Consider the following 13567-nt stretch of genomic DNA (forward strand, 5'->3'; position numbering starts at 1 on the left):
GCGCTCATAGAACTTAGATTTCAATTTTAGAGTTTTCCAACATGCTCTCCTGCAACCCCAGAGACACTTCCCATCTGAAGTCTGGCATTTACATGGGCAAGTGCACTCAGTAGGTGCTCAAGGAGTGGCCGTGGCAGCACGAGGGACCCAACACGTGTTTCCTCCCCACCTTCCGAGTGGCCCACATGGTCTTTCTGTTTCCAACGACACCCAATCCCCACAACAAAGAAACTCACTATCCCCAGCTGCTCCCTTCAGTGCACCTGGAGACAGGGGACAAATGACTCCTCAGGTTTTCCCACACATTGTGGATTTTAGCTCTAGGATGCTGTGTAGTTTACATCAAACCTTTTTATTTATTTTTTTTTATTTATATGACTCCTGGCTTCTGTTCATCAACATGGTGTTTTCATTTTTGCCCATGCTGTTTGTAGTAGGCGCTCTGTCCTTTGTGTCAGCTTTCTATCTTCTATGTAGACCACAAATGGTTTATTTGTCCTTTTGTTATTGGCATCTGGGTTCTTTATTTCCAGCTAAAATAAATGCAATCACAAATAAATAGAAATATGAAAACAGTCTAGGCATGGTGCTACATGTCTGCAATCCCCAGCACTTAAGAGTCTGGGGCAAAAGAAGTGCAAGTTTAAGGCTAGCCTAGACTACATAGTAAGATACTACCAGAGAGAGAGGAGCGGGGGAAGGGGAACAAGGGAAGGGAGGAGAAGGGAGGGGAGGGAAGGGAAAGAGAAGAGAGGGGAGAAGAAAGAGGTAAGGAAAGGAACTGAGGAGAGAGTACCTAAGATAAAAAGAAAGGAGAACCAAGGGAAAGAGAGAAAATGATTATTTAGCTTTCTGTTGCTATAACAAAATACCTGAGACAATCGAAGAGAAAAGGTTTCTTTTGCCTCAGTTTTACAGGTTTTGGTTCACCTTTGGCCCCCATGTTGCTTTTGGATCTGCTGAAGCAGCATCAAGACCAGAAGTACTTGTGTTTGTTGTTGTTGTTGTCACTGTTGTCTTTGGTTTGGTTTGGTTTTGTGAGATAGGGTTCCTCTGTGTAGCTCTGGCTGTCCTGGAACTTGCTCTGTAGACCAGGCTGGCCTCACACTTACAGAGAGTCACCTGCCACTGCATCCTGAGTACTGGGATAATAGAGTGCATCACCTCACTTGGGTAAGGTCAAGAGCACATGGTAGAGCAAAACCTCACTCACTGGATGGCCAGGAAGGAAAAGAGAAGAGGAGGAAAGATCTTCTATCCCCTTTAAGGGAATAACATTGGTGCCCCATCTTTTACTATTTCTACCACCTGCCAGCAGCATAAACCTGGAGACCAAGGTCTTACAGCATCACCCACCAGAAGTGCAGTAATGTAAATAAAGTGGATGTGGGCAGGGTGGCACATACTTTTGTTCCAATGTTAGGGAGGCAGAAACAGGCAGATTTCTGTGAGTTCTAGGCCAGGCTGATCTACTACGGAATGAGACCTTGTCTCAAAAATATAAAATAAGACATGATGAATAAATAAAATAAATAGCACAGTGGGAACAGAACACTACATCTTCCTAAGTTCCAAGCTTTTGAAAACTAAGACAGAAAATAAATGACTTTCCAGAGGACAGAGCATCATGAAGAGACCCGAGGGAATCTCACCTGGAAGGATCAAGCTGAGGCCTTTTGCCACCTGCCAAGATGCAGCCAGAAGACACCACTTCTGAGAAATTCTGGTCAGAGATCCCGACCTTGATCTGATCACAAGGAAACATCAGAACCCTAAATTGAAGGGCTTGCTTCAAGATAACTTTCGAGGTTGCTCAGGGGATAAAAGTAGGCCTAAGCTTCATCCCTGGGAGCCACATGTAGAAGGAGAAACCCACCTCTCCAAATTGTTTTCTGACCTCCATGTGTGCCATAGCATAAACACTTCCTCTGATGCTCATTGTACACACAGACACACACACACACACACACACACACACACACACACACACACTGACTCTGTTTATTTTGTATTTGGTTTGTTTGTTTGTCTAGTTCTTTTGAGACAATTGTCACAATGTAGTGTGGACTCAGACTGATGGCAACCCTCCTGCCTCAGCCTCTTAAGTGTTGAGATTACAAGTGTGAGCTCCACATTTAACTCTCCTGGTCTTTGGTAACATCTTCTGTTGCAGTGATAAATTACTGAGCAAGACAGCTTGAGCAAGAAAGAATTAATTGTCTTACACTTTAAGGCAGGAATATTGAGAACCTGAAGAAGAAACGCTGCTTCCTGGCTTGCTTCCATGCTTGCTCAGGCTTCTGTCTGTCTGTCTGTCTGTCTGTCTGTTTGTCTGTCCCTCCCTGTCTTCCTGTCCCTGTCCTTCTTTCTTGCCTCTACCTTCCCCCCTCCCTCTCCCTCCCTTCCTCTCACTCCCTCCCTCTCTCTGTTTTGTTAAGGGTTTCTCTCTGTAGCCCTGGCTGTCCCCATAAACCAGGCTGGCCTAGAATTCAGATTCACCTCTGCCTCTTGAGCGCTGGGATTAAAGGTGTGAGCCACCACTGCCCAGTGATTCTACAAGTCAATGTCAAGGGGACAATTCCTCAGTTGTGGTTACTCTTCCTGGAGTGTCTAGGCGTGTGTTAATAGAACTGACTGGTGTGTCTCCCCAGTCCATACATTAGAACTTAATCTTCAGGGTCACACTTTCATTGTATTTGGAGGTGGGGATTCAGAACAGAGTTAGGGTAAGAAGAGGTCATGGGGGATAGGACTTTGATGACATGATTGGCTTTGTTTCTGTCCATGTCCATGTGTGTGCATGTATATGTAAGTGCTTGTGCATATAGAGGACATAGAACAACCTCAGGTGTCATTCATTCCTTGGAATGTTTCCACTTCTTTTTTTCTTTTTAAAGACAAGGTCTCAAATAACCCTGGCTGTCCAGGGACACACTTTGCAGACCAAGCTGTACTCAAACTCACAGAGATCCACCTGTCTCTGCCTCCCAAGGTAAGAATAAAGGCATGTGCCACCATGCCCAACTTTTTTTTTTTTTTTTTTAGATTTATTTTATCGGGCTGGAGAGATGGCTCAGTAGTTAAGAGCATTGACTGCTCTTCCAGATAATCCTAAGTTTGATTCTCAGCAACCACATGGTGACTCACAACCATATGTAATGGGATCTGGTGCCCTCTTCTGGTATGTCAAAGAAGAGTGACAGTGTACTCACATATATAAAATAAATAAATCTTTTTTTAATTTATTCATTTATTATATATAAGTACACTGTAGCTGTCTTCAGACACACCAGAAAAAGGCATCAGATCTCTTTACAGATGGTTGAGCCACCATGTGGTTGCTGGGAATTGAACTCAGGACCTCTGGAAGAGCAGTCGGGGCTCTTAACCAGAGCCATTTCTCCAGCCCATAAATAAACCTTTTAAAAACAAGATTTATTTTATGTTTATGGGTGTTTAATTTGCATGTGTGTATGAACCACATGTGTACAGTGCCTTCGAGGGTACTGACAAGGGCATCAGAGCCTCTAGAACTGGAGTTCAGATGGCTGTACACTGTCATGTGGTTGCTGGGAATTGAACTTGGGTCCTCTGGAAAAGCAGCCAGTGCTCTTAACCACTGAGCCATCTCTCCAGCCTCAATCTTGGTTTTAGAGTCAGGGTCTCTCACTGGCCTGATACTTGTTAAGTAGTCTAGGCTGGTCAGTTAGCTCCACAAGTCACCTTGAATGCTGGGATTACAAACCGATTATCATACCTGACCTTTTCCCATGGGTCCTGGAGGTTAAACTCAGGTCCTCATAGTTGACGGTCAGCATTTACTAGCAGAACATCGCCCCAGCACAGGAGGAGCTTTATATAAATCGGAACAGAAGGGCTGGAGAGCTGGAAGGATGATTAAGATTACATGCACTTTTCCAGGGGATTCAAGTTCAGTTCATATACTCATGTCAGGTATTGACAACTGCCTGTTAACTCCAGCTCCAGGGCATCTGACACCTTCCTTTGGCCTCCGATGGCACACACTCATAGGCACACACCCACAGAAGTGCACATAATTAATAATACATCTTTTTTTTAGAAAGAGCAAAGACTTAAACTAAATGTTGTTTTGTCTCACTGTGTGAAGAGCCATCCAGAAGGCAGACACCTAATATTAACATCAGGGTCTCAGATTTGCCAAACTCCAGAACTGGGAGTCTAATATTAAACTCCTATTCTTGTCAATGACATAGCTGCTTAGCCACAGGTATTTTCTTACAGCAATAGAAGAAGAATGGAGTGTGGGTTTTTAAAAAAAGTATCTTATTGAGAGTAAATTAGCAAATAATGTAAAATTTAGTGTGACAGATACAAAGAATTCAAACAGCTTCAGAAGGTCCGTGGTTAATGAAGGTGGTAAAAGATGCTGTGTGAGAATCTTTCAGTGAAGTCTTTCAGCCGCGGGGTGTCTGACTATTCCAGGTGAATGCTCTGAACAAAACTCCTATGTTGTACATTTGTTCCAAGCTCATCGGTGTGAAAAAGACACGTCACCATCTGAATAACCTCGAACCCCTGGAGCAGGGAGAGGGGTCAATGAGCTCATCCCTGAAGCAAGTCTGAATGATTAAAGAGCCTCCCCTGCATCCCTTCCAGGAGTCAGAAGTGAACATGAGCCTGTTCTCTCTGTGGCGCTCCTCGGGCAGCTGTGCAGGCTCACAGGCAGCAATTTAACAAGCCCTTCTCCCTTCGCGGAGAAAAGTAAGGGCTCGAAGAGTATTGGCTAGTGGGCAGGATGGCGAGCCTGCTAAGGTAGAAGTAGAGAGGTAAGGATGCTGGGCCACTGCAGTCACAAGGGAGGGTGGAAAGTGTGCGGGGCCGAGTTACAGAGAGGGAGAGGGCAGTCCAGGGGCCTGGCGGTGCCCATATCCAAGACCAGGAAGGCAGCCAGCCGCCCAGCGGGTTCCCAGAATGCCCAAACCCATCTCCACGTCCCACCAGTTTCAGAGAGCTGCTTGCAGCAGAGCAGTCTTGTATTTGTTGGGGGAGGAGGCTGGAGAGGTGCATGCAAGAGTCCAGACACCCAAACTGCGTTACAAGTAGACGTTGAGGAGTAAATCATCCAACCTGAGATCCCAGGCTTAGCCCCAGGTGCAGGGACTCCAAAGGAGTACAGAGTCCCAGTATTAGTTGGACTCCGCTGAGCCATCCTCTAGAAAGTGCCTACTGTGCTAGGGTATGTGAGAGTGCAGGGTGGTAGTGGTGTTTGTAGGGAACCAAGGCAGGCTGGGGCTCTCCTGGAATGGTCCCTCGACTGCTTTCCCTGTCCCATGTGTGGCTGGAGTTGCATTCTTTTTTTCCTTACATTGCCTGAACACTTTTGTACTTTTCCTTAACACCCTCCACCTCAGGCAGGTGCTTACTTCTGTATGGATGTGACAACCTCAAATGTCTCCTTCAGGTCCCAACCACCTGCTTTACTTTAAAGCCTTTGTTTTTCATTGAGTAGTGTACAAGAGGTTCTGGCTCCAGCCCTGAGTGGTTGAAAAGTCACCTAACCAGTCCGTGCCTCAATGTCCCTATGTGTAAATTGGGACCCACAATGCTTTCGACCTCTGGGGATTACCCTGAGGGACAAATAAGGCGGTATACCAGATCGCTATGAACGATGCCTGGTTAGGGGTTCAGGATGTGACCCTAGTTATTGTTGTGCGGCACCCCTTATCCGACTGAAAGATCCAAGGGGTGGGGCTTCGCCATACCCCAGGCGTGGGTGCAAGCCACTCCGGATCTTCCGCCCCAAGCTCCCGGAGGACCAAACCGCCTTTCTCGCACCGGTTGAGCCCGAAGAGAGTAAAGAGTGGCCAAGTCGTGGAGAGGTTGTCACTCAGTAGGTGCTCAAGGAGCGGCCGGTGGCAGCACGGGGGACCCAACGCACGTTCCCTCCCCACCTCCCGAGTGGTAACGCTCCGGTGGCCCACATGGTTTTGAAGGGTGTTTCTGCTTCCAACGACACCCATCCCCACAACAAAGAAACTCGCCATCCCAAGCCGCCTCCCCTCGGTGCACCCCGGAGGCACAGCGGGACCGAATCGCCGTGCGCCCGCAGCTGCCCTCCCCCGAAATCGCAGATGGGGAGCTGTCCCTGGTAGGTGCAGGTGCGCGAGGGACGGGGGCGGGGGCCAACCCCGCGGGGCAGCGAGCGGCCGGCAATCTAGGTGGCGCCCGCCGGGCGCGCGGCGACGCCGCCTCCACCGAGATTTAAAGGGCAGCCGGGCGGAGGGATCTTCGAACAACGCTCGGTGCGATCCCTCCGCCTCGAGGCTCAGCGACGGCAACGACGCGGCTTCTTTGGAAAAATCGCCCTTGTGCCTCCGCCGTCGGGTGCCGCGGCGGAGAACTTCATTTTTTCTGGTGTCTCTCCGCCTCTTCCCGCAGAATTCCGTCGAAGCCTTCACGGCCACTAGCGCGGGGCAAAGGAACGCGCACGCTCGGTGTCGGCGTGGTGTCCCTCCGCCGTCATCCGTGGACTCATTTTCGTGTCCTTCCACCGAGCCCGGGCGGTGTCCGGGTGGCTCACCGGGGGCGGCGACGCGTCTGCGGCGCGGCAGCGAGGCACGGGGGCTATGAGGTGAGGACGCCCGGGGACCGGAGGCGGCACCCGGCGCTGCGCGAGAACGCAGGACGCGAAGCCCCGAAGCCGGCGGATGCCCCCCAGATCCCGCGACTGCGCGCGAGGTGGAGGTGAGGCCCGAGGTCTGTGAGGCGGGGGTGGCCCAGCGCTGCGAGCTAGGGCTCGGGGACAGGGGCTGGGCGCGGGCCGCGGTGGCGGCTGTGGCGGCAGTGTTGGGGGGGCCCTCGGCGGACGCGGACTCCTTTATTTCCCCCCTCCCGTCAGCGGAGGCAGCGGGCGGTGCTACGTCCATGCCGCCATATTGGATTTTACTCTCCAATTTTTTCTGAGGAAATATTTTTTGGTGATTAATTTTTTGGAGGGACGAAAAAGTGTAGTCAAGCTCCTCGGAAGCTCGGTAGAAGAGCTCTTGGATGGGCCCGGTGCTGGAAGACGGGCCGTGCTGGCGGTGAGCCGCGGAGGACGTACGTGCGTGCGTGCGGGAACCGGGCCGCGGGGCGGGGCTGCGGGGCCGGGACGACCGGGCGAGCGCGGCCTGCAGTGGTGGAGGCGGCCGGAAGGGAGCAGTAGCGGTCGGCGAGGGCCGGGTCGCGGCCGCACGAGGGGAGCTGCTCGGCCGCTCGGGATTGGGGGACTGTGTTTTTCCTCTTCTCCAATGGGCGGCTGTCGAGCGTCTCGCCCAATCTGCTCGCGCTGGCGCGCCGAACTTTCGGTTGTTTTTGTTTTGGCCCGAGCCTCGTTTCCTGTCGCTCCAGGCTCAGCCTGTCGCTCTTCAGTTCGCTCCCTCCCCTCTTCGTGCTGTCCCGCGGCGTCGCGGGGGGTGAGGGGGACCAAGCTCGAGCGGAGCGCTGTGGTACTGGGGTCTCTCGATCTGTCATCCGCTCATTCGGCCGGAGTGCGAGGAGGAGACGTGAAGTTCATCTTGAACTTTCTGACGGCGTTCACTCTTGAGAGAGTTCCCTCCAGAGGAGCAGACAAGATGAACCACCTGAATTGATGATTTTTTTTTTAAAAAACCTGCCTTCTAAACTTAAAACTATTTAACACAGAGAGGCCTGTGAGGTTGGGAGACTGCGGAGTGGATGGATTCCTTAGAGGAACTCGCTTCTCCCTGTAATTTTTCCCGGGTCCTTTTTTTTTTTTTTTTTTTTTTTTAAATTGACAGCAACGCCAGCCAGTTTGGGTAATTAGTAGACAAAACATAAGCCCTTTCAGAGGCGAGGAGGAAGTTACTTGTTGCCTGAAAAGATCTCGGATTTTGCGCATGAAGTCCATGCCTTAAGAGTGAATTGTCAAAGACATGTTTACTGTGTAGATGCAGTTTTGACCTCACTAGAAGCTCGCTCTTGGATTAAAGTGTGCAAATGTTTAGATGTCGTATGTGGGAAAACAATAGTTTTTGAGTCTAGCCTCTTGACATCGTACATTCTACTCCTCCCAAGCCCACACTAGTTTCCCATACCTGGTGCCTTTTGGCCGTCCAGTCTCCGGCGATCCCACACCCTTTCTTCTGTCCCAGAATACAGAAAATCCCCAAGAGAGTGTAGCTTGCTGCTGGCACGGTCTTTTGAACAAGCATCCTGGCTGGCCCTCAACAGAAAGCAGGATTCCTCTGTTCCCTGAACGTCTTTGTACATACATTGGTTTTCTTGTGAGCCTGTTGAGTCTTGTACTAAGATTTATTTGGTCCACTTTAGCACAGGTGTTCAGCAGTCACTTCATGAAAGAGATAATTTGTTAATTTCTAGCTTGTCAAGCTTCTTTGTAGTTTTAAAAAATGTATCCAGTCAGTGTCATTGAAAGTTTTTTAAAAATTGTTATAAAAGAGAAAAAGAAAAGAAGCAGAACTCTTACCTTTAGAGAACTTATGCTTCAAGAGGACAGTAGGCCCCCGTTCTTTCCCTGTGATTGAAACCTAACTCTTTCAAGTACCATTTCCAAGGACTTTCCTTTTTCTCCCAAGTGCTCTTTTGAATGTGTTTTAACTCACTGTGGTGACACTGGGCTACTACTACTCTGAGCTCTCCATACTTGTAGAAGACACCAGTGGACAGTGCCTAGGAAGGCTGGGCTGCAGAAATGTATGCAGATGAGATGAGAGGGGTGTGTCCTGGGATGTTTGTGTGGTTGAACAGGTGTTTTATAGGTGGGTGGAGCAGTCTCTTTAAGTTTCCCTTTGGGTCATCAGTGGATCTTACCTCCTATGCAGTCATCTTCTATGCAGCTATCAGCTTGTAGGTTTATAATGCTCAGCTATGTGTCTGGGTTGTACAACAGATTAGTGTATAGCATCTGAGAAGCTCCCTGTCTTCAGGAGTACTTTTACAGTGGCTTGCAGAACAAATGCAAATCATTATGATTCCATCCATTATTTTGTGCTTTTGTTTGTCACATGTGAACTTTATCTTCTCCATTCAACAAAATCCTTTTCTCTGGTCAAAAGGTCTGGGACTTTGCTAGCTCTAGAGCACTCTTTACTAGTAAAAACAAGGGATCATATGGTGTCACATTATTGTTTGCCTAGCATAAATTGAGTAACTGTAGGGAGAGACAACTCGGGGTGGTTGTATCTCAGGTAGAGCTAGATACTAGCTCTATGTGTATGTGTGACCTTTGCATTTTCTGGCTTTAATGACTTTGTTTTGGGAGTGAATAAAACACTTGATTTACTAGCGTGTCAGTGGAGAAAAAGGAAAGACTCATAAATCAAAGTTTCTGACTAACTGATGGACTTCAGTGCAGCAAAGTGAGTTCCGCTCTTCCAGAGTTCCTGAGTTCAGTTCCTGGTACCCACATTAGCTGACTCATTTCAGCCCCAGGGAATCTGACATTTCTGGCTTCTAAGAGCACTTGTACTCATGTGCACATAACCACACACTCACACATAATTAAAAGTAGTAAAATGATCATTTAGAAAATACTCTTAAGGGGTTGGGGATTTAGCTCAGTGGTTCAGACCCCAGCTCCCAAAAAAAAAAAAAAATACTCTTAAACTTGAAGTATGAATTAAAATCCCTGCAGATTTTTAAATATATTCAAAGTTATGTGTATGAGTTGTTTTACCTAGATATGTGCCTCTAGTACCCCGCCCCCCCCAGAGATCAAAGAGGACATCCAGTCCCTTAGAACCTGAGTTAGCAATGGTTAGGAACCACTGTGTGGGTTCTGGTAACTGAATTTGGGTCCTTTGCAAGAGTAACAGGTGCGCATCACCACTGAGCTGTCTCTGCAGCTCCTGAACTTTGGAGTTAAGTGGCCAAGTTCTATAAACATACTGTATAGACAAGTGTTCTTAGTGAGCAGTCCAGGAGCTTTCAATCAGGGAGGGGGAGAGGCATGTTGTGAACAACCTCCTTTAAAATTCATTGTCCATATCTGCATTCTTCCTTCTAATAGGAGATTGTTAAATACAATTTTTTATAGTAGGTATCATTTTAGTCCCCCCTCCAAATAATTGAATGCTTCCTAAAGATTAGAAGTACCAATGAGAGGAAAGGTGCCTGATCAATATTTAAACTATTTTTGTTCAGTATAATCTGAAATCCATTTTTTCCTATGCAAACACTTTCTAAAGTGTCTGAGCATGGTGTCTGGCATGTGCTTATAATCCTAGCCCTCTAGAGATAAGAGACTCAAATTGAAAGTCAGCCTAAACTACCTGGTAAGACTCTGTTTCGGAAAGCCAAAACAAGGTCTGTCGGTGTGACACATGTCTTTAATTCTAACACTTGAGAGGCAGAGGCAGGCAGATCTCTGAGTTTGAGACTAGCCTGGTCTACAGAGCAAATTCCATGTCAGCCAGGGCTACACAGAGAAACTCTTATCTCCAACCCCTCTCCCCCCAGAGAAGAAGCCAAAACAAACATAGTTTAAAGCTACACATACAACTTGTTTTAGTCCCTAATTTTTAGTTATATGCATATTTTTTTAAATGCACTGTAGGGGTTTTTTTTATAGCAACTCCATCTATACAATAATCACCCTAGCCTATTTTTTATAAATTTGTATTAATTTCTAGTGATATTTTTTCTTTTTAAATTTTTTTTTGAGAAAGCAGATTTCCCATATTATATTGTTTAAGCCAGAAAGTTAGAATAAGTGAATTTTCATGTGCCTGAAACCATTTACAGCTTTGTATCAGCCTTTGTTATCTTAGTTTCACAATGAGGAAAAATAGTACCCACACTCTATAAGTCTCTAAGTGACATTTTATTTTGCCATTCTCATCCCATAGTGCCCAGGGACAGTCAAACCAATTAGCATCTGCTGCCTCAGGCCTCAGGCCCTGAGTTGAGGCTAGCTGGTGTGGAAATGGCACAAGCTCAGACACCTTTGAACTCTAGGGTTGTGTATAAACTATGATGCTGTTTATAAATATAATTTCGGGGCTGGTCAGAGGACACCCCCCCCCCGGAGCTGAGGACCGAACCCAGGGCCTTGCGCTTGCTAGACAATCGCTCTACCACTGAGCTAAATCCCCAACCCCCAGAGGACTCTTACTGTAAGAGTTGGTACTGTGTTACAGCAGTCTCTGCTGTCACTCACTGTGTTCAAGGCACTGATGCGGCCAGGTGTTTGTTTCTGAAGAATGATTGGGGACATTCTCTCCAAAGTTACTTCTAGTCCTAAATTCTACTCCATCTTCCTGTACCTTCCCATTTCTAAGAACCACTCCAGTTACATTTACCATATACATTTGGTTTACTTAGCTCATCTTCAGGCGTCACATGGTTTTATGTCTTTTGAAGTGTCAGAAGAGGCTTTACACAGTGCAGGTGGTTTTCAGATTGAGATATTAGCATACATCAGTGGTCTGAAAATCTTGATATTTAAGCCTCACATGGCTCCTGCTTGCTAGGATCTCAGCAGCATGTCTTCATTTGTGTGTAATAGGGCACATTAAACAAGTAAACAGACCCAGAGGCTTTTGTCTGTGATCAGCTCTTTTACTGTTTTGATTGTGGCTCAGCCTGTACTAAATTTCAACAAGAGTTTGAGACCCAGCATTGCTACCTGTGATAGAAATGTATTTGAGCAGCAAAATTCACTCCTGAGCCTTCTTGTTTGTGATGCTAATATCAGTGGAGTAGCTGAGCCATGAGCCCTTAGTCACACATGCTACTCTGAGTATTATAGCCCCTGGTACAGGTGGTAGGCCACCTGCATTTGTGTTCCCCCTTAAAGAAGCACCAGGTCAGCATTTTTCCAAACAGCATTTTAAACATTTTACTTTATTTGTGTGTGTCTGAGTGTGTGAATGTAGGTGTTCATGGAATCCAAAAGAAGGTTTTGGATCCTCTGAAGTTGATAGTGAGATACCTGAAGGAGATAGTACCTGATGTGGGCGCTGGCAACTGAACTCTGGTCCTCTAAAAGAGCAGCAAGTGCTTTTACCCACAGAGTATTTTCAACCTTGGAGTTGTAGCTTTTTTCTGAAGGTGGAAGCTCTTGTGGGCCCTCTAGTGTTCCATGGCCACAACAACTATTCCAGCACCATGAACAGTGCCTGAATGCCAGCAGGCTTTTGCTGTGTTTGTGGAATGAATGGATTCCAGGTCTGCAGAATGAATCATTTCATCTGATTTATAGGACGAGATGAAGTATCTGATGTGTCTGAATGACTCAGTGATCTCTGAAGAGTATTTTTATTTTCAAGGCAATGCCTGCATTGCATCATATAGAGTATATATTTATACTGAGCCCACATACTGAGAATAAAGGGTCCTTGACCCTTCAGCCAGTGAACTAGTATAGTGTCTGTGACTAGAGAGCCTAGTAGGAAACCTTTCCCCTTCCAGAAAGAAGCAGAAGCAGCCTCACTCAGGGTCCTAGAAAGTTCAAAGTTAATTGGCTTTTAAAAACGTTTGGTGAATAGAAGTAAATAGCCAAAGTGCTTTCCCCACACCATGATCCTCTCTATGTTTTCATTTTTTTTTCCTGATTAAAGTCTCAATGTATCTTTTAATTTTTTCACATCTTTGTAGTTCTTACCAGATCGTGGTTATTTTAGATGACTACATATGTAGTCTCTTCACACACTGAAGCTCTATGAAGGCAGAAGCTATTACCATTCTATTCTACTATCTTCACTTATGGGGCAAGTATATCCAAAGATTTACATTGAGGCTTTATCGCTTCTTTGTATGTTACTAAGAATGTACAATCTGACCTTGGCTATCTTGCCTAATTCTTCTGGCCTTGTTCTCATTAATACATTGAGGAAGACAGTGGTAGCATTGTATTACAGGGTTGTGTGTGGACTCGTGATGTGCTACTCAGTCTTTGGTACAGCTCTGAGTCAAAGTGAAGCCATGGTGTGGAGAGCCCAGAACACTAGTTAAGAGATTGCATCTATTGTGCCACATAGACCCTGTTCCCTCACTGTAGGTGAGGTGCTGCTTTGTAAGACATGGCTCTCTTGTCTAGTGCCTGTGTATCTTGCTCATCCTTGTTTCCTTCCTTGACATTGAACTTCCTATGATAAAGCTCAGAGTACGTTGTTTTCTTGTGTGTCATGTAGCAATAATAATAATTAGTCAAATAACTTGCTACTTAAGTCTGCATGGGTTTTAAATTTATTTTATGAGAGCATCTCACTAAGTAGTGGCCTCAAACATTAGGCCCCCTGCCTCAGCCTCCCGAGTAGCTGGGATTACAGGTGTGGGCCATTGTGGCCAACTGAGTTTCTTCCTTTGGTTTTTATTTTTGCCCATGTCAAAGAAACTGTCAGAGTGTTTGTGTGAATTTATGCTACATCTGAGGGTGTCTCCTAAGGGGTTTGGGTCTCCTGGAGCTGAAGTTACAGTCAGCTACCCAATGTGAATGCTGGAAGCTAAATTTGGGTCCTCTGCAAGAACATTATGTTCTGTTAACTGTTTAACCATCTCCCTTAGCCCCTGAGGCTGAGACATTTTGCAGTAGAGATGATAAAATATTTTTAAAAGATTTATT

General features: G+C 46.6%; 1 protein-coding gene across 6 annotated transcripts in view; it reads left to right on the forward strand.

The window, feature by feature from the left end:
• Nucleotides 1-5817: 5817 nt before the first annotated feature.
• Kmt5b (lysine methyltransferase 5B) overlaps nt 5818-13567 on the forward strand; it is a 49380-nt gene continuing 41630 nt past the window's right edge. For 2 of the 6 annotated variants that reach the window (XM_087573608.1, XM_087573624.1), the window contains exon 1: nt 6524-6738. The gene's annotated coding sequence lies outside the window, so the exon portion shown is untranslated. 6 annotated transcript variants of the gene reach the window in all.

This window comes from Rattus norvegicus, chromosome 1 (genome assembly GCF_021556685.1).
Source record: "Rattus norvegicus strain SHRSP/BbbUtx chromosome 1, alternate assembly SHRSP_T2T, whole genome shotgun sequence".
NCBI lineage: Eukaryota > Metazoa > Chordata > Mammalia > Rodentia > Muridae > Rattus > Rattus norvegicus.